The following is a 20,217-nucleotide window of genomic DNA, read 5'->3' as shown; positions in this document are numbered from 1 at the left end:
GGAGGTAGAAGAGGGTGGATGCGGGGGAAGATGTTTTTAGTGTGCTTTTAGTTCTCACTGCTCTAGTCTGTTAGCAGTTGGTAATAAATTACATTAATCTCCCTTACGCTGAGACTGTTTTGCCCATGATGGTAATTGGTGAGTGTTTTCCCTGTCCTTATCTCAACTCGGGAGCCTTTTCTCATTGTAATTTCTCCCCCCTGTTTTTCTGTGGAAAAGAAGTGAGAGAACATTGTGGAGGAGCTTAGCTGCCCATTGCTGTGGTGCACCAGTCTGTGTGAGCACAAGCAGTGGAGGAGAAGAAAACCACCAGGTCTGTACGTAAGGATTTCTTGCCTGGGTCCTTCAGCCCCAGAATATAATGAGTGCCCTCCAAAAACCCTTGAGCATTTTGTTATCTCAGGAGAACTACATGAACATGTTAAACTTGAGCAACACCCTGCTACAGAAATTCCTAAAATGAGCCCAGTCCCTTTGAGGCAAGGCCCATCTCCCTGCCTTGTCTACATAGCACCAAGAACACAGTAGCTTCTGCCCCAGCTATGCACCCTTGGCACAATTGTACTAATTTTCAAGGAAGGTACATTCAGGGGAAGAAGCAACATCTGTGTTGGTATCCAGGGACTTCTCTCCAGTCTTTCCAAATTAGCAGGCATTGCTGAGAGCCAGTTAGCTGCATCCATGGACCTGACTGATCCAGGAATAAATGTAAAACAGCCCAGGTTACTGGGGCTTGCAATCTAAAGCTCATTTCCACCTCCCTGCTCATGGCTGGGCAGAAGGTGAAGAGCTTTTCTGGGCAAGACTTCATTAAGGTTGAAGAATTGTGGCCGTAGACAGTTATTTTCTGTAGCAGAGCTCTGTGATGACTGATGCTTCATATTAAACCTGATTAGTATTCACAGCAGAACAGATATGGAGGTTTAGAGCAAGACTCTGATGTGAACAATAAAATGGAAAAACCCATAACATTGAAATGCTGCTGGTTGATTTTTTCCCCTCCAGTGTTAGCTCCACTTTTGATTACAATCCCAAATGCTGCCCAGGAGGAGCGCAAACAAACAAAAAATCTGGGAGTTAAATCACTTCTCTCAGGCAGTGCAGCTGAACGCAGCAACCACAGCTCTGGTCTTTGCTGCGGTGCCAACAGGATCTGGGGGTTCTGTGGGTGAGCTGGGTGGGGGAGAGGGGCAGGAGGGACTGAGGGACGGGGAAGGCATGGCATGCCTCATGCTGCCAGGCAGCTATGGGGAACTGGTATTTTCTCATGCTAGCCCAGGGTGTTGGCCTTTTGTGGGTGCTGCGCATCTCTTCCTCCTGCCCAAGGGAGGCCAAAAAACCAGGCTGAGATGTTGGACTGTGGGATGGCCAAGCAGAGGAGAAGGAATGAGGATGAAACACTGTGCTGACTTTTAGGGAGGCTGCCAAGGAAGAGCTGAAATTTAAGCCTCGTGTAAGTGTTCTTCCCAAGAATGCTCCATCTCCTGACCCTCACCATATTAAATGCTACTATGTTCCTCGGAGCTTGGCAGGTTAATTTCTGGGAAAAAAAATATGAAGCGAGAGTAAAACATTTCTTGAAGTGTCACCAACCACTATGGCATTGCAGGACACTGCAGAACTCAAAGGCTTTGCACTCAGCCATGTTGGTGAAGAAAGATGGAGGTGCCCATGACTTGGCAAACAAAACACACATTAATTTTTTTTGTTATTCAGGCGGGTTTTCTGATCTGTAATATTTTCCTCCTCTCTCAACATTGCACTTTCTTCTCTCTAGATGAAGCGCATTTACCAGGAAAAGCTTGGTTCCCACATCCCTTGGCCTTTTGCAGCCAGCCTCCACTCCAACCTCCAGCAGCTGCTGGAAGTTTCCAGAAGCCATTGGAAGTTTCTGGAAGCTTCTGGAAGCCACTTGGCCACTGCCCAGCAGACCCAAAGAACCTGCATCCTGAAATTCAATAGGGTGGGGTGCCTGAAGGATGTGCTGAGTGGCAGAGGGTTGAGGACAAAGCACAGAGACCATGCCAGGAGGGTTACGACCTGCCTACATGACAGGTATAACTCAGCGCTGGTTAGTGTCGGTATCAATGCTGATAACGCTTTCAGATGAACAGGAGACTACCAGGAACTACGTATAATTAGACACAGGTATAACAGCGAACATAATAAAGATGATTGCCCATTTATTAAACTTACACAGTAAATGTATCCCATTCAAAGAAGCACATTTTAGTTAGGGCTGGTCAGACGGATTTCCACCATGCAGAAAATGCTAATGCTTCAATACCTAATGGAAATACCTAGTGGAAGGAAAAGACAATGCTTCAACATTGCTTCTGGAAGATGAATTCCCCCTCCCACCTAAATTCTTTCAACTGTCCTGAAAGCGAGGATCTGTGACAGTCTTGTTGTGGTTATACTGCCTAAACAGTGTAATGGAGTATGGATTGTGGAGTATGCTAGTTCTAATACAGAATATAATCTACTGCTATATTCATATCAAACTTGGATTATCAAAGGATCACACGCAAATTTATTTACATAGAAGGAGAATGGTGGAGGAATTGCGGGAAGGGGAGCTGCTTCTTGCTTAAACGTTCACATAGAAATGCCCTGTTCGGTTTTCTCTGTTTCTGCTCCTATTCTGCTCAGCTTTGACTCACAGGCATTTTCTGAAGGAAAAAAAAAAAAGTCTGGCCAAAATCCCAGTGGTGTTATCACACACAAATGCATGGTCCCCCTGCTAGTGAGGGACACAGGACAGGGAGAGGTGAGAAGGCTTTAGCAGGATGCTGTGGCCAGGAGGGACACTGCAGCCTCTGGCTGTGGCAGCGTGTGAGCCACGCCAGGGAGCCTGGTGCTGAGCAGCTTCTGTGCCCGAATCAGATCTGTGCTCCTTTGAAGGCTGCTGGAAAGCTGGAGAGAATCCAGAAAAGGACAATAGAACTCGGCCAGCGGCTGGAGATGATACTTCACAAAGAAAGAGAGCTTTTTCTGCTCCAGTTATCGAGAAAAGGAGTGTGAGGTGGCTGGGTATAGTGCATGCAACCTTCGGGGGATACAAATGTTGAGAGGCTTTTTTAACTGAATGGAGGAAGAAAAGGCTAATGTTTCTGTTAGCATCTTAGGACTGGGGCTGAGGGGTTTTCTTTACACAATAGCAAATTCTTGAGGCTAGTGCAGAGGAAATGAGTGACACGGATGCATTTGGCTGGCCAAGTGCTGTGGGAAAGGTGAGTGCCCCATGCCCTCTCCCTGCCCCAGCCACAGAGAAGGAGCAGAAATTGTGTTGCCACAAGAATACATCCCAGTTCACGTCTGTCCCTTCCTGGCACTGCTCAGTCAGGGCCAACCTGCCCTCCTGATTCAGACACTTGAGAGGGGACCACCTGGCACTCAGTGCTGCAAGCAAACCTTCTGGCTTTGGCAAAGGAAAAGCAACATCTGTCTCTGAATGACTTAAAAGTGGCCCCTTAATTTTTTAATGCCATTGCTAAATTTCTGTGCATATCCCTCTCTCCCCCATCCCATCTCAGCCTTTAAAACCTAATTAGGTTGAAACGACTGCCCCAGGCCCCTGCTCTTGTTTTAAACCCATTGTGTCATGCTTAAATACCATGATGACAAGCGCATTAAAAATTTGGATGAATACACTAAGACCACATTCCTGCTGTGTGCAAAACTTGTGTTCTTCAGCCTTTTTCTGTGAACAAGACTGCTTCTCCTTTTGCAGCACAGCAGTGGTTTGCTGCCTGGAAGCAGCAGACAACTCCAACAGATGTCCAAAGAAGAGAAATCCCATTCCAGGAAGCTTAAATGTGCATGCACTGAAAAATGTCCAGGGGTCCACAGATTGAGAAAGCTGCATGTCAGCAACTGTGAATATATCAGGAAGGAGAATCTATTGTCTTTGTGAAGGTGTTCAATATCTTAAGTTAAATGTCCATCAATTAACCCAAGGTAGAAAGGTTGGAGAACATTTCCCTGAAGCAACTATAAATGTAATTTCCTGTAATTATGAAGCCCTTTCCATTGCCACAGCAGCTTTAAATGGCTTCACTCTACCTGAAAATCAGGTTAATAGATTTGGCTTTAGCTCATGTATCTGTTTTCAAAAAGCTGATAGATTATTAATAGATATTTATTCAGGTTACCCAAAGATGGATGAGGACCACACCATTCTTGGTGCTATATGAACACAGAAGTGCCCCAAGGCAGTCCTGTTCTAGTACTTTCATGCTATCACCATCTTCCCTCTATTTAAGCAAAACCCAGCAAACTCATCATGATTTGCATATCCAGCACTAACTGCACTCAGTGACACTTTACCTTCTATACCAGAGAGCCCGCACTGATGGGACACCCAGTGGACTTTGCTGTCCTGAAGGTTTGCAGTCAGAAACTGATGCTCAGTAGGACAGTAGGAACATATAAAAAAAAACTCTTGGAAGCATTGCCCCTTCAGGGTTAAGGAGCAGCTGACAGGATAGTGTTGCAGTCTGAAATTTCAGATGCTCAGTGCTGAACACAGGTCACACAGAAGCTCTTACAGCTATTCAACAGATATTTGATCTTACAGCTCGGGTACCTGGGGGCTCCTGCGGTAATTTTCTGTTCAGCTTTTCAAGAACTCCTTTTGGTTGCTATGCAATGTGCGTCTTTCCCCTGACTACAGATGCTAGTTTACATCATTCATCACAATTTGACTGATCTCCAGTGTGACCTATCACAAGAGTGAAGAATACAGTGAATAAGCATGGCTTATAAATGTCATATGAACATGCTTTACTTTTTTTTTTTTTTTCGACTACACTGTAGTTCTAATCCCTAAGCGCAGCAAAATACCAGCTCTTTGTATTAAAAAAAAAAAAAAAAAGGGAAAGTAGGTTTTGTTATAATTTGTATAAATCAGTTTGTCCTCCTATGTCCTCCTGTGAAATTAATCCCTCTTCCCTTGAAGTGTGCCTGGGGTGGGCAAGGAAGGTAGCAAGGCATAAACGCTTTTATTAAGAATACAAGGAAAGTGCGCATAGCCAATGGACACAGTGTTGTGTAATGATGAGCCAGATGACATCTTGTGGGTTAAGCTATTGTTGCTGCACTGTTTTAATAGGACACAATCTGTTTAGCTGGAACATTTGGCTTCTAGGTATATGAGCTCGGGAAATATCTGAATGTTAACTTTCACGTTCCTGTCTGCTTTCTGAACTTGTCTGAATGCTCAAATACATGCTTGAAGTTGCCTGTTCTTATTCCAGATGGCATCTCATTGGAAACAGTCATGCCCAATGTGTGCAAATATGCTGTGATGTGCAGAAATGTTTACTGGGCAACCATAGGTCATTTGGCTCCTCCGGCTGCTGCCGAGGGTCCAGCACTGCTTCTCCTAACCAAAGGGATCATATTCAGCTCCAGTAAGGCTCTGGACAGCCACAGCCACACTCAGTGATGCAAACTGATAGCAGTGGCTCGTGGTACTGGTGCACAGCCTGATATAGATCGCTGCATCTCACGTGGGACTTGCTGCTCCTTGAGACTCCTGTGTCACCACTGCCTGCTCCAGCCCAGGTGGGGAGAAATCAGGTGGGGATGCTACACAAGCCAGGGATCCTGCCTAAGGCCTATGGATGGGGCTCAATGCCACAGTATTGTGTCAGAAGTAGGGCACACAGGCTTGAAGGTTGGGATGGACCCAAAGAAGTCATGCTGCTCTTTGTGCTCCCTCCAGCGGCAGTCCCTTACCTTAGGTGCTCAAGGCAAAATGATGTGGTTTGGTGCTGACACCCTGCCCAGCGTGCATATTCCCCTCTCTCCAGCCTCCGCGCTGTGGTAAGGCATCAAGCAGCCCTAGAGCCCTGTGGAGAGCATCCCTGTCCTTCTGCTGGAGTCCCACGTTCTGCTTTCACCCCCCAGTCCTCTTAGCAAGCCCCATAACCACAGCAGTGACTCCTGACAACACTTTGCCCAGACAATGTAACTTAGTCTGTGGAAACATCTGAGCCAGCCTCCAGCTCTGCCTCTCTCCTTTTCCTCAAGGTTAGTTCCTTGTCAGCACTCTGCTCTTCACAACATGGCTCACGTGAAGGATCTAGAGCTCTAGCTCGTTCAAACTCAGTTAAACCAGTAACGTGCTAGCAAATAGCATTCGTGAAGTGAGGCACAAGCCACCAGTCCTCAGGATGCATGGAGAACCAGCCTACCTGTGAAGTTTTAGGAGAAGGCAGAGAAGCATTTCTCCTGCAATGCCTTGACCTGGTATTACAAGCCCAACATTACTACCAAAGGACGAGGCGTTTGCTCTTGGCCTGTCCAGCACAGCCATCAGCATCAGCACGGGAGGTATGGGAGGACAGCAGGAAGAAGACCATGCAAATGTCAGTAAGTCTGGGTGAGCTCAAACTCGCAGCACTTTCTTATGTACCATAGGGACAGGCAGGTATTTGCTGCATGGGCAACACATCTGAAATCTCAGTAGTTTTTCCTCTGCCAGGGTTCATTTTATACGTGCTGAGGAGCAAGTCATATTGAGGCAGGTGAGCACATGCAAGACCACTTTATGCTGGACACCGTAAGGACTCTGCCACTTGCATGGGACCAAGATGCCTGACAGACTGAAGCAACCTTGCTTGGAGAGAATGAGTTTAAAGTTCAATATTACTGAAGTTTAGGGTTGCTCCAGGGGGAGCAAAGGATTTAGGAACCGAGTTTAATTGACTTTCTGTAGAGTACGTGTTCCCAGTGGCTCCAGAAGCATTTGAACAATTCCTGCTCTGAAAGCCTCTGAGCTCCGGGCATAACCTACCCTGAGCATGGATGAGTAGCTACCTGTGTATCCTCATTACTCTTTCACCAAGAGTAATATATCAGGCCATTTAAGAAGGCAGCTAGAGATTCCCCTGGATATCAGCACACTTTGAAATTAAGTATCAGGTAACTCAGGGTTACGCATTTTTTCCATTCTTAACGAGAATTACAGGAGAGGTGTAGCAAGAGTGATTTGCCCCAGGTATTTGAACTCTTTTATTTTTATAATACACGATATTTCCGTATCTTACCCAGGGTCAAATTTGGTCAGGCTGTTATGGCTTGACCTTGGCACATTCCAAGGCTTTTCCCCCATTATTATTATTTCCTTCTCTGCTCTTTAAAGGAATTCTCCGTTCACTTTAATGAACCTCTCCACTAGTTAGAAAAGCTGGACATTTTTTAAGAGCTATGTGGCCAGGAGGGTTTTTCCAAAGTGCTCAGGTATCTGCTAGAAGTGTTCCAGCAATATAGCTGTCAACATGGAAAAATGCTAACAGCAAAACACTGAGATGAAAATTTAAGATATACAGAGGTGAAGATATTCATTTTCTGATTCACTGGCTGAGGTCCTTGCTTGGTTTCTCTCGCTCTCTTGAAAATGCTATTGAGTGAAAAGCATTACCCGCTGAGAGAAAACCATGTGTGATTTTCTCCTTTTCTTGAACTTGCAAAGACTGCGGAAAATAACGGGAAAATAGTGTAATGGGCCCCGCTGTGGATCCCTGAAGCAGGATCTGACCATCTTCCTTACGAGGTTCCCACTGTGGAGCCCACCAGCTCATGGCTGCTCAGGACTATAGGATGGGGGAAGCTCCTCCAAGCCCCCAGCTCCACTTGTCCACGAGAAAGCCCAGCTTTTTGGGCAGAGGGAAGCTGCACGCCTTTGCTAGCAGGAGATAAATCTGCTGCAATAACATGGCATGCCTGCAACCAGCCAGTGCAGAGGTAGAATCACCTCTCAGCTCATCTCGTCTTGGGTCTTGCTGCCTCTCCTCCCCTTGCTCCCTGACATTTTCTCTCTTTTCTGCATGCTCACCATCTGTTGGAGCTATTTTTCTGCATATGGGGATGGAGATGCTGATTTTTAAGTTCTCCCAGTGGATGATCCCAAGGAAGGGCAAGGGCCTGAAACTGTAATTTAACTGAATTGCATCTCTGAGCTGGAAACTCAGACAGCCTTTATTGCTACATCCATTCTCCATTATGTTTTAATCCTGGATATTACAATGGTAAATACAATTCCCAGTTCCTTTCCTGTTGGCCTAGAAAATATCCTACCAGTAACAAGTTAATGTTATCACTTAGATCTTGATATTATTATTATTTTTAATAATAACACACATATAAAATTATAACAGTAATTACTAATTTTGGCTGTTGCAGGCCAAGCAAAACCTAACAGCATAAAATCCTTCAGGGCCAGACAAAGAAACAGCTGCTCTCCTGAAACCCCAGAAGTGCAATTGAGCTCCGATTCACTCTCAGCATCCAGCCTGTAATTTTATTCCTGGTAAGTGCTTGCCTCACAGGGCACCTAGGAGTTAGGGAACCTGTTTGGGCAGCCTGGCTGCTCCGTGTGTTTTTGCTGAGCTGCAAACCCTGACTGCAATGTACACAGCTGCGGCAAATTGGGTGTGCTGTTTTAAAATTGGAAGTGCTAGTGCAGGAGAGGCTTGCCCACCCATCAGAGCCAGAAGAATCTGTTTTACTCCTATTGTAGGCACAGTCTGTAATTCATCTCTTGCTCTAAGCCACTGGCTTTGCTCTGACTTTCCTGGGAGCTGATTGAGCCGAGGGAAATTGCTGTTGCAAATCACACCGAAATTTTGTATGCATTTCCCAGTTGCATGTTTGACATAGTGCAAAACTCACATGCAGTGGTATGATCCAACAAGGACCCTCCAGGCCCCACATCGCTGCACACAGGGGCAGCACCAGCCTCTGCTAATGCTCCAGGTGCAGCAGGGCCAGAGCCTGCTGCTTTCTGCTCTAAGTTTGCTGGGGTCAAACAAGTGTGCAGGCCTGCAAGGCCACCTGCAAGTGTGTAACACGTATTCATCAGTGGCTGATGCGGGGTCTTTTCCCCAACAATGCCACTCAAGCTAATAAAAGATATTAGCTGACCCCAGAAAGCCTCCCTCTGCTTGCATGATCAAGCAGTTGCAGCTACAACCACGCTGCCGTGCCACTTCTCTTTTTGCTTCCAGGTGTAGTAGAGCCTGGATGCTGACCACAGATGGGTGTTTCCTGGGACTGAGCACGTTCTTTAAGGTCACTGATTGACCCGAACTGTGGTGTGGACAGGTTGGGTTTTCCTGGGAAGAGTCAAAGAGAGCAGCACAACTCCCTACCCTCTTCTTCTTCTCCAGGAATCATTTTACAGCCTCTGCTGGTGACAGACGTGGATGGGTTTGCTGCAAGGCAGTTGCTCACCTGTTCCTGAGCTGTGGGACCTGGGGACTGCAGTTCTGTGCTGCTTTGGTCTCTCAGGTGTAGCTACTGAAGAGCTGGGGCAGGACACCCTTGTGCGTCCTTCAAGGTGGCAACAGCAAATGGAAGCCCTGCCTTTGGGAGGCTGAGACACCATAATTAAAGTGAATCAATTACAGCAATGATTCTGATTTCAAACCCACTTCATACTTAATTCTCATTGATTTTAGTTTTACCAGTCGATCACAGAGAGGCAGTGAGGTAGAAGCATTGGTGGTGAGATGAAATCAGTAACCATCAAATGGGTACAGCCATGATAAATTACCAATTAACATCAGCGGGCTAAAAATGGTGGTGATTAACCAGGGAGAGTGCAGCTAGGAGCTGTGAAATTGGAGTGGCAATAGCAGGGCAGCTAGTTATTAAAAAGATGTGACAGCAATCAGAATGGCCTTATTGTATTAAAATACTCCCCCTCACATGGATTGTGTTAGCTGACTTGTCAATGGCATATTAAAAAAAAAAAGAAAAAAAGAAAAAAAGAGAAACAAGCTTCAGCGTAGAGACTGAGGATTATAAGAGACAAGGTACAAACACAATTGCTGCAGATATGACCCCAGTTAAAGCTGCTTTTGTGACATTTAAGCCTGACTATATCAGGCCATGGAGGGAATTGGCAGGCTTGATTGTCGCTGGAGCCATCATGTCCTTATAAACTCTCATATTTCAGTATCCCAATGAATTTATTTTCTATGGAAAACTGTGTTTAACCTATTTCCTGGCTTGTTTTGGTTGGACAGGACCTTGCTCATTTTAACTACCATGAATGCCACTTCTCTGTGAAGCTGCACTGAGGAAGGTGACAAATGTGACTCCAGGCAGCTCTGTCAGAGAGCTTTCCCCGACAGGAGACGCCAGTCCCTCCTCTCTGGTGTTCCCATCCTGAAAGAGCCACAGATGGATAATCCTTGCACATTGCCCACACATGTTGCCATCCAGAAGCTCCTCCAGTGCAAACCCATGGGACAAAGCACCAACAAGGAATGGCCCCCAGGAATCCTTTTTTCAGCTGCAGTCAGAAACATCCACCTTGCCAGACACAGAGAGGCAGGGAGTCCAACACGGACAACTTCCAGCCTTTTAACACAAGGTATTTAACTTTCTCGATTGTTTTAAGACTTTTACAGACAAAGGAAGGTCCACCCTGTTTAGGAGCAGCCAACAGTGGCTGCTAATTAGCACTGTGAGGAAGAATATTCTTCTCTTATGCCAGGATTGGGATAATGTCTATTACAAGCAAAAAGGGCACATTAAATAATTGAGCTGAGAAATGACTATAGAATAGGAAGGTCTTACACAAGCAGAGCAAGAGTTGAGCCAAGACCAGATCTGACTCCCGGAAAACCCTTTAAGCAATAAATATCAGCAAAGTAGTCTCCGTTTTTTTTTTTTTTTTTTAATAGCAGATAATGGACTGAATGCCTTACAGTCATACAGAGCATTCAAGAGCTGTTGCAATAAAGTGACAGAGAGGAGGCCCTTGTTGTTATGTTATTAGAGATGTTTTTAATCTCACCTACCATGGGATTACTGGGGTTTGCATCTCCCATCAGTCTTGCTTAGGCTGACAGGCAAGCACAGCAAGCCCAGCTCCCACCAGCAGCTGTGCCTGTTAGCTGCCAGCCCCCACGGAGACAGCTCTCTGAGCTGCGTTTTTAAGCAAGGAGAAACCACGGTGCTCAGTGGGAAGAAGGGCTGTGGAGAAGACTTGCAGAAGGAAGCAGCAGGTAGAGGAGCAGATTGGGGCCAACATCTTTGTGACAGGCTGATTTGCAGAGAGGTAAGGGGAGAAAAATGTTGGGAGAGAAAAAACAGGTAAGGACGGGGACAGCGGAATAACAGACCCAGTGGGCTTCTCCTGACTTTCACCTTGCCATAGCAGCTGGCAACAGTAAGCAGGCCATGGACATTCAGGAAAACGAGGGTCAGAAAATGGTTCTGGATGTAGTACTTTGGATGTGCTGTGTGCTGCAGGAGACAACCAGGCCAGGGATGCCATCCAAGGCACAAGGGCGCATGATATTCCTGTGGGAAGACGGGGCACTGTACCAAGACTTGGCCCATCGGGAAACGTGAGTCCAGTCACCTCACCATGTACCTGCCTCCAGAGCAAGTAGAAAATCTCCCTGTACAGTGACTACGCAGAGAGCAAGAACACTGCTTCGTCCAGCTTGCAGGTGGAAAGGAGCATTGCCACCTCTCCTTTGTCCCCTCCCTTCCAAGCCAGTGCAGGTGCTATTGTAGGAAAAAGCAAGGAATGAATAGCTCAAATCATAACCCAGAGCTCAACCTCCTGTAGGCCAGCATGGACGTTAGAGATGCTTTCAGATGAATGTGGCCCTGCACAAAGAAACAGTCTGACTCAGAATTAATTTAGGAACTAGGAGAGAAAAGAAACAACAAAAAAACCTGCACCTTTATTGTTGGATTTTTGCCTTTGTAACACAGTGAAATTTAAATCCTTAAATTTAACTGCACAGAAGCAGGTTTGGGCTGCCTGCAGGCTTTTTAGATACAGCATAGAGACAAGCTTGCTTTCTCTTCAGCTCACAATGCATACAACATGGTGTTAACCAAAAGACTTCTCCTGCTCCTTAGCCCAGATGTGTATTAGTATCTTCCCCTTAACCAGGGCAACATGTCAAACTCCTGTATCTCTCTCAACGATTGCCAGGACTAGTGTTTCTAATAATACCCAGCCTCAAATTTTTGATGGCAGATTTCAGGAGGATTTAGTATTACAGCTTGGTAGCCAGATAAAGCTAAATCCTTAAACAAAATCCTCCTGCAGTCTCAAACCTTTCTTTAATACTCTCAGAAATGTGCACTATGTATTTTTTTCAGTGAAACCATTACATGAAAAAGTTGCTCTGTGACTGCAGGTAATAGGGATTCATAGTGTTTGATAGCTATTAATAGTCATAACATGTTATCACGAAGCACCGTGAGTGGTTACAGTGCCTTGCAAATGGAAAAACAGTGTAAATGTGACACTTTAAATGAAAAAAACAGGAGTCCATAACTTTTACTTATAGTCTGGTTTCAGTAGCAGAGAGCAGGCTAGCTTGGAGGGGCCTTTTATTATTTCTTTCCTTTCTTTGATGTGACATAGGTTTACAATTTGTTATAGGGAGAGAAACCCTTTTTACTAATTAAAGCACCATACGGAGTTGCTCTTGCTGTATTTTTAGACCCTTTCACAAGCTCATTTTCAAACACATGGCAAACTTTTCACTCCCCAGTTCTCTTATCCAGTTTCTTTGTGCAATGGCTTTGCAAAGTGCTACAAACTGGCTTAGGGCTGTAGGTTATCTGCCTGGAGGTCTGGTTCCCTGGACAGATGAAAGGGGAGAAAAATTGCAGTGAATTTTCCTATCTCCTGCTACACGAAGATGGAGAAACACAAATGGGCCAATTTCTTAGAAAAAGCTGCAATGCACAGAAAGACTCTGCAAGCTCATTATTACTAAATTTGTCATGTTGTAAGGCTGTCTACAGATGCCAAATCATTATGACATGACTTATTCTGATAAATCTCTTGGACAGGGAGCACAGATAAGTTTGCTTAAGATCAGACCACCAAATTCAAAAGCTTTTACTATTAAGTAAAATTATGCAGTGCTATTTTAACAGACATGCATTGTGGGACAAAGACGACCATTTCCATACCCAAATGTCTCTTGGTTGTAAGCACAGTTTGCCAAGCCTCCCTTGTAATATAAGGAGAGGCTCTTTCACTTACAACAGCTGTTTCAGATCTGCATGATACAGAAGCTGCGTTTGGCAATTCTGAATTTAAAAAGTTTGTCAGAGTGTCTTAGGTTGTCCTTTTGGTAGTACTCAGGTACACTGTGTTTCCCTGAGAAGGAAAACCTTAAAATAAAAGGCAAAATAAATTCACTACAAAATTCACATCTCAAAACTACCTTCTGAATGAATACTCTGGGAATTGCATTTGCATGCTGTTCCAGCCAGGAATATAAAGCAAGGCAAAGCTTAAACTGGCAGTTTCCTACAAAATAGGAAGTGAGTTTGGACTGTCTTCTGGATGAAAGAAGCCTGATACCCCTTTGAAAACTCCAGTTTTATGGCCTCTAACTCATGATGTCTTTATAAAAACTCCCTGCCTCTTGAAACTGCCAGCCTCTCTGCCTTACAATTTCCTTCCACAAGTGAGTCCCACAGCTCTCAGGGCTCTTCATGACCAGGTCGTATTTGCTTTCCTCACCTCCTTCCTGGACCAGCCTCATTCCAGATCAGCTTTTCTACTTCCTGGCTGATTCTTTCAACATCCTTCATTTGCCCTTTTTTTTAAAATTATTATTTTGCTCCAGTAACAGACTTCCCTTGTGTGTGGCTTTGGCTTGGCCACGGGGGAGCATTACTGTCTCCAAGCAGATATCAAGACTTACTTTTCAGCCTGCCTTATTCCTGTGACAGAAGGATTCAGCCAAGTTTCAAAGCTTCCCTGACAGCATTTCTGTAGTCTGCAGTGCGCTCAGAGGAGAGCCTTCACCCGCTGCATGGGGACTTGTCGCTGATCTGAAGCTACCTCTGCTGAATATCAGTTAAGCATGTGTTTTTAAGCTTTTTGGCTGGTTTTGGGAACTTGGGGGAGGTGATTCAAACATGACTGGAAGGACACTTTGTGTCTAAAGATGATCCATGTCTGGAGCATCTGCTGCTAAAGTGCTGAGAAATAAATTGATACTCGATGTTCCCATCCCCTCTGTGTCACAGAGGGTGGACAAGGCTGCTCTGAAGGGCCTTGCTGAGCTACGTTTCCTTTGCTCCCCTCTGTTGACTCAGTTGCAATATGTAGGCCGCAAATTTTGTCTTCAGTCCAAAATACTATGTGGGTGAAGGCCTTCAGGATAGATTGGGTGTGCAAGGAGGCTTCTTGCAGAAAGCACAGCATATTTTCCAAGCCACGGCCTCCTGGTGAGACATGTCAGATTCCTCCCTGCTGGGTCAAAGAAATCAGTCCTTTAAAGGGATGAAAAAGTTTCACTTTGGAAAGGAAGGCTTGGTGCTGTCTTTAAACACAGCAGCTTTGCCTTTAATATTACGTGTGTATATAATGGTGCACAGAAGCTGAAGAGATTGTCTGACTCTAAACACCTTTGCTCCTGCCTTTTTCCCAGGGGAAATCATAAGCACTGGCCTGTGCTGCTTCACGCACCTTCCTCGCCTGGAGGCAAATGAAGCCCATCAACATGGAGCTCCAGCAAGGTGCCGTGCTTCACTTTTTATTGCACTCTTCATGGAGACTGGAGAGCAAAATCACCAGCAGGTTTCTACCTTTGTGGTATTCCTGCTCCAGGAGAGACATTGGGTAAGAGACCAACAGAGGGCCCTTCCCACCCGCATTGGGAGTCCATGAACTTCCTCACACGGGCCACAGAAATGCCCAGGATGGAGAGATCCCTGCACTTCCCTCTGCGTGGAGGCTGCCAAGCAGCCCAGGCCTTGACACTGACGTTCCTTTCTCTTCTTTGTTGATTGGAAATATCTCCTCAGCTTGCCTCTTGCAAACGCTGCATCTGTTGGAATGCTGCATGGTCAGAAAAGACACCCACCATGCCTGAATGGATATTGCTGGGGCTTGCTGCCACTTCATCGCAGAGCAAGGACTGAAATTTGACATATTGAAAGCTGAAGGAAAAGCTCTCTGGGCAAAGCAGTCCAGGGGAAGGGAGAGAAGAAGAGATGCTGAAAGCCTGAGGCTGTGGTGGAAGCACTGTTAGCTCCAATGAACCGTAACTGAAGAGGGAAGAGAGGAGCAAACAGATATGCTGGGTAAAAATCCCCTCCCACACACCCCATCGAAACTTTTATCCTACACAAAGCCACATTGTGTAGCTTTTGTGTAAGCCAAAGCTTACATTGCTCCTTTCTGTGATCTCCTCCTGGTTATGAACTGTAGTGTTCGGCCTGGGGTTGCTTTCAAACCTTCTTTCTTTTTCCTTCGCACTTCCTCAGCCCAAGGAGCCAGACTTCCTTCCACCCCAGACCCCACCATACATTTCCAGACCTTCTCCCCTTCCAGCAGCTGCCTCTCCTTTTTAATTTTATTCTTAGACCTACACCACAGCTGTCTTTGAATACCAACCTCAGGGCCTAGTGTCAGCACCCTTTGCTGTCACCACTGCTGCTAAAGAGATTTGCTTCAGTCTCTGACTCAGGACTTTTTTTCATCTTGCATGAAGAGACCACTTCAGACTCTGAGAGGACCCTGTACTACTTAACAACACAACCTGTTATTCATAAGGCATAAAAACTGGGGCATTTGTGCCATTGGGTTGGAATACAGAACCCTATTTGACTCTATTCTCAGAAGAGCTAAATAAAGATTTTTTGTCAGGTAGGCCCCAAAAAGAGATTTTAACCCTGCTGTGACCAGAAATAAAACAAGGCCTCCATGGTTTATTTCCACAGTTGCTTTTCAAGGGCCAGTAGTTTTCACTGTTTGCGTTTAATTAGGGAGCTGTGCAGATGACACTGCCATATCCCTCCGTTCGCTGTGGTGAAGGACACTGCTGGTACATGAAGCTGGGCTCCTAATTAGCACTTGCTTCTGAGGGTTGTAAAAGAGCTGTCACTTACAAGGTGGCAGACAACATCCCAGGGCCGTGAGCAGCTGGGTGCTGCCATTGAGCCAACACCTTCACTGTGGCCTCTTCACAAGGCACAGATCTCCTGAGAGTGGGGATCCATTCCTACAGCTCCCTCCTCTGCCGTTCCCCATCAGATGGAGGCCGCATCTGTATGGCAATACACCAGCAATGCTGGCAGCCAAAAAAAAAAAAGGAAAAAAAAAGAGTTGCCAGGCAAATCTGAGCAGTGGGAGGATTTTCATATCCTGTGGCCACCTGGCCTGCTGCATGCAACTCTCCTTCATCTCTCTCCTTTGAGGGCTTTCAACCCCTCTTCTCCACCTCCGTGCTTCCCCTTTCACGGCTTTATCTATTCTTAGGGCAAAGTTGCCTCTATCTCACTAGCTCATTCCTTACCCTTCCACATGGGACAACCTCACTGTATATATCCCCAGGTGCAAACAGTGAGCACAGCTGGCTCAGCAGCAGCAACTTCCAATGCTCCACAAAAACACCTGCTTTCTCTATGCTGAAGGTGACCACGCATCTATCACTGAGGTGATAAAGGGGGATTAAGCTCCCTGAGAGAGACCGGCATGTGAGACACAAAGCCCACCAGTATGGCCGTTCCATGGGCTGGCCATGCCCCATGTGCTCAGCAAGCTGGTGACACACGGTGGCTCCTGGAGGTGCTGTCAAAGTATTAACGCTGCACAAAAATAACCAAATTGCTGCAGGCTTCAGCCACCGAAAGCTAAAAGTGGGAGAATGCAGTATTTACGGTTAACGTGCTATTTTTGCACTGTATTTTCAAAAAGAAACAGCGGTACCAAGGCCCTGGCTCCATCTCTGGCACCATCTAAGTAAACCGAGGCAGGAGGGTTTTGTACAAAGCTATGCTCTATCCCAGCTGGGTGCCAGCTCACGGTGGTCATCCAGCCTGCAAAAGGCAGAGCCTGGCAGAGCCTAGCATAGGTTGGCTGTAGCTTGGGCTGGACCACGATCACGTTCCTTCTCCACCCCTGCATGAGCTTAGCTGGGGAGGTGTGCATAGAGACTGCAGCCTTTTTGATGGGGAGCTGGGGATGTGTGGAAATCGCAGCTGAATGAGAGAACTGTGGCAGAATTTGTGGAGGGGAAAGGACATGGATGGATAGAGAACAGCTAGCCTATTAAAAGAAAAGGATGGTATGTAAAAACGTCTGTGACTTCTGGTAGAAAGGTGAGGGGATAGAGGTCTGGGGATAGAAGCGACCCAGAGAAGGGGTAATAGCAATTAAAACCCAATCACCTGGACTGATGGACGGGCTGATAGTAAAGACAAGAGCAATGACATGCTGGAAAGCCCTCCCTTACTATATTGCTCTGCAGTCTGGAAGCAGAAATAGGAGAGGCAGGATTCTCATGCTCCTTCAGTCCAGCCACACTAGAGGAAATCAATTGCCCAGCAATCACGCTGCTTGGTGCTGGCTGACACAGGCTACAACCCATGTAGCCGACAGGTTCCCAATGCCAGTGAATAGAATAAAACACAATAGAGCCCTCTGCAGTAATCTGTATTTTGCTAGATCTGAGATAATGTTTAGCACTGTGGCTGACAGGAGGAAAAAAATGAAAAAGCCCAAACAGCTTTAATAATAGATTTTGGAGGACTTTGAATTGTCAAAGACATTTTCTAGTGACAGTTTGTCTGAATCATATTTGGCACTGGTAATATACCACATCTCCTGTCATTCTTTTAATTACTTTAGAGCCTTTTAAAGGAGCATTTTAAAAATTAATTAAGAACACCTCTGCTTTCAGACCAAGCATGAGAAAATAAAATATCCCCAGCTGTTGCATTTTAAGTGGCAGATTGTCCTGGTGCTGCAGATAAGCTTTCTGAACAAACAGCATGCCAACACCAGAACAATCCCCAAAGATAACTTAATTTTGTATCCATTTAAAGGTTTGGGAAGGGAAGTGTAACATATTTGAATTTAAGGAGACAAAGGCCTCAGTTAACTAATTATGTTACCAGAAGTCTGCACAAAATGGATTGGTTCCACTCATTGCTGATTAAAGCTTGAAAAGAAAAGAAAGCTACACCACAGCTGAGTGTAGCCTAAGGTAGAAATGACTTGCAGAAGATTTCTTGTGTACAAAACCAGAGGATATGAACTCTTTGGAAAGCAGGAGAAATACCAATAATTTTGGATTTATATTAGAGCTGAACGATATTTTTTGAGCTATTTACCTGAAGAATTTCCTTCTCTGCCCAGCATCTGAACACTTTTGTGGTGTCTGGCAGCCATATTCAGGAAATTTATTCAGGTGCAGGTTTGGGGGTTGGTGGAACGGTGTTTTCTCTTCTACACTTGAGCTGTTTTGCTTGGTTATAAATGGTCAGCAACATCCTGGCAGGGTAGGCATGAGTGAATCTAGGGAATGTACTGAAATTCACTGTGAACAAGTAAAGATGATTATTTGCTGAAGATGCATTCCTGGACATCCAGGAAGCGTGTGTGTGTGATGGGGACCTGCAAAGGGCCTAGCTAGGACCTCATACAACAGCATCTGTCCCACTGATTCAGCCTTAGTCCATCTCATACATGGATGCAGGTACAGGACTGGTTGCAGCAAGAGTGAAGAGGGGAAACCTGGAGGTTCACTGGATGAACAGCTTCAGTCCTGACACTCTCAGTGCTGTTGTGGAGGGGCGTGGTGTGAAAACACAGCAGCAGGGGAGACAGCAAATGCTGCAAATGTTTTCAGAGAGGAAGGCTCAAGCATCTCCTAGCACACCTCCAGCAGCTGCTGTGAACCACCTGCCCACCAGGAACGCCCCTGGGGCAAAGGTGCCTTGTGTCTCAGCTCCTTGGGCCATGCAAATCAAACCAGGCTAGCCGAGCAATTTTCAAACTACATGGGATTAAACCCAGAGGCTAAAGGCATTACCCCAGAGCACCTTTTGCTGCCCAGCTGCAGCACCGGGCTAGCTGAGCAGCCACTGCAACCCTGCTGCTCTTGGGATCCCTCCCACAGGCAGAGGAGAGAGGAAGCGAACAGAAGGAACTCCCCCGACATCGTCATGCCTGCTGCAGAGCATGACAGATCAGAGCTGCTGATGGTAGGGAGCCAGTGTGGGAAGTGTTTCCCTTTCTCTTCTGTAAAAAGAAAAATTAAATAATAACGAGCCAGACCTGGAGCTCCAGCTCACTAGTGCTGTCCGTTAAACATGTCAGCCAGTGCATGCAGCATGTGGCCCATCATCCCTTCCCTCTGTGGGACAACTCTGCTTTAAAGGTGTAGTTTTTGTTTGTTTGTTTCATTTTCTCCTCATAGCACTGATAAACCCCCAGCCTGCAATATCAGGAACACTTTTCTTCCAAAGGAGGAGGCCAAACAACTGGGTTAAAGTTACATCTACCCTCAACCCGTCTGACCATGAAGCAGGGTCTATGCATGTTATGTCCCTGGTGATGACTTAGTTGAAATCAACTGCAGGTGAAATCAATGGCAACTAGCTTTCAAATAGCCTATTTGCAAAGGTAATACATTAGCTCACTGAAGAGGGACAGCTACTTTTTTTTTTTCCTTCTGATTCTCTGAGCCGAGGCTTCCTCCCCTCTCATCTCAAGTGGGGAACATATTAAGAATGTCAGTTTCCAAGATATATTTAATTCTTGACCAAGAACCGCCCAGTAGATAGGGAGAAGAGGAAAAAGAATTGTATTACTTTTTCATTTTCTAAAGGTAAGAATACCCTGTCTCCTACGCTCAACCTGTTCTCGTTCATTTACCCTGTGAAGAGCAAAACAGCAACCAGGCAAATAAAAACTCTGTCCTGAAAACAGCTGCCAGCTAGCCAATCCCTTGCTTAACTTAGTGGGAACAGTTGAGGAGCTTCCACATAAAAGGCTCCCCTCTATCGAAAATGGCTTGATCTGATCATGGTTGGATTCAAGATGCTTTTCTTTCCTGAGCTACGTTTGAAGCTGGCTGTGCTCTAACTGAGAGGTTGGACCAGAGATCCCAACCTGCAAAAACTCTAGGATTTTATGTTTTCAAAGCTAGATTTTCAATGCTGGAGGGCCTTTCCTTCAGAATTTTTGTATATTGCAAGTAGAACTGAAGCATATTTAAACTATCTTACCTCACAGTATTTCCTTCTGCGTAACCCCCCTTCCCACTCTAGTACTATTGTTTTAACTTACCCCTGGTGACATTTACTTAGTGAGCTCAGTTTAGAGGTTCAGAATCATCAATAAAATAACATTTTTTTTTGGCCCAGCTTGAATGGGCAGGCCGATGAATAACTTAAGGTGACTCCCTGTCCTGCTGA

The 20,217-nt window shown here is 45.7% G+C and overlaps 2 long non-coding RNA genes across 5 annotated transcripts; both read left to right on the top strand.

Annotated features, from left to right (window-relative positions):
* Window positions 1-985: 985 nt before the first annotated feature.
* Window positions 986-10,245, top strand: LOC136790332 (uncharacterized). Of its 3 annotated transcripts, none has more exons than XR_010830054.1 (3): window positions 986-2,148; window positions 8,191-8,317; window positions 10,038-10,245. It is a non-coding gene; the product is annotated as an uncharacterized lncRNA (long non-coding RNA). The 3 variants fall into 3 exon arrangements; XR_010830055.1 differs by lacking the exon at window positions 10,038-10,245 and adding an exon at window positions 9,177-10,027 and having other exon boundaries at window positions 8,225-8,317; XR_010830053.1 differs by lacking the exon at window positions 10,038-10,245 and adding an exon at window positions 9,177-10,027.
* Window positions 10,246-10,251: 6 nt separating this feature from the next.
* LOC106045597 (uncharacterized) lies at window positions 10,252-18,676 on the top strand. Of its 2 annotated transcripts, XR_010830056.1 has the most exons (5): window positions 10,252-10,387; window positions 11,272-11,369; window positions 13,738-13,864; window positions 14,442-14,632; window positions 14,818-18,676. It is a non-coding gene; the product is annotated as an uncharacterized lncRNA (long non-coding RNA). The 2 variants fall into 2 exon arrangements; XR_010830057.1 differs by lacking the exons at window positions 10,252-10,387; window positions 11,272-11,369 and adding an exon at window positions 10,560-11,077.
* Window positions 18,677-20,217: the final 1,541 nt, after the last annotated feature.

This window comes from Anser cygnoides, chromosome 3 (assembly GCF_040182565.1).
Source record: "Anser cygnoides isolate HZ-2024a breed goose chromosome 3, Taihu_goose_T2T_genome, whole genome shotgun sequence".
NCBI lineage: Eukaryota > Metazoa > Chordata > Aves > Anseriformes > Anatidae > Anser > Anser cygnoides.
The sequence above is the reverse complement of the archived record's forward strand: the minus strand, read 5'-3'. Positions and strand labels throughout refer to the sequence as shown.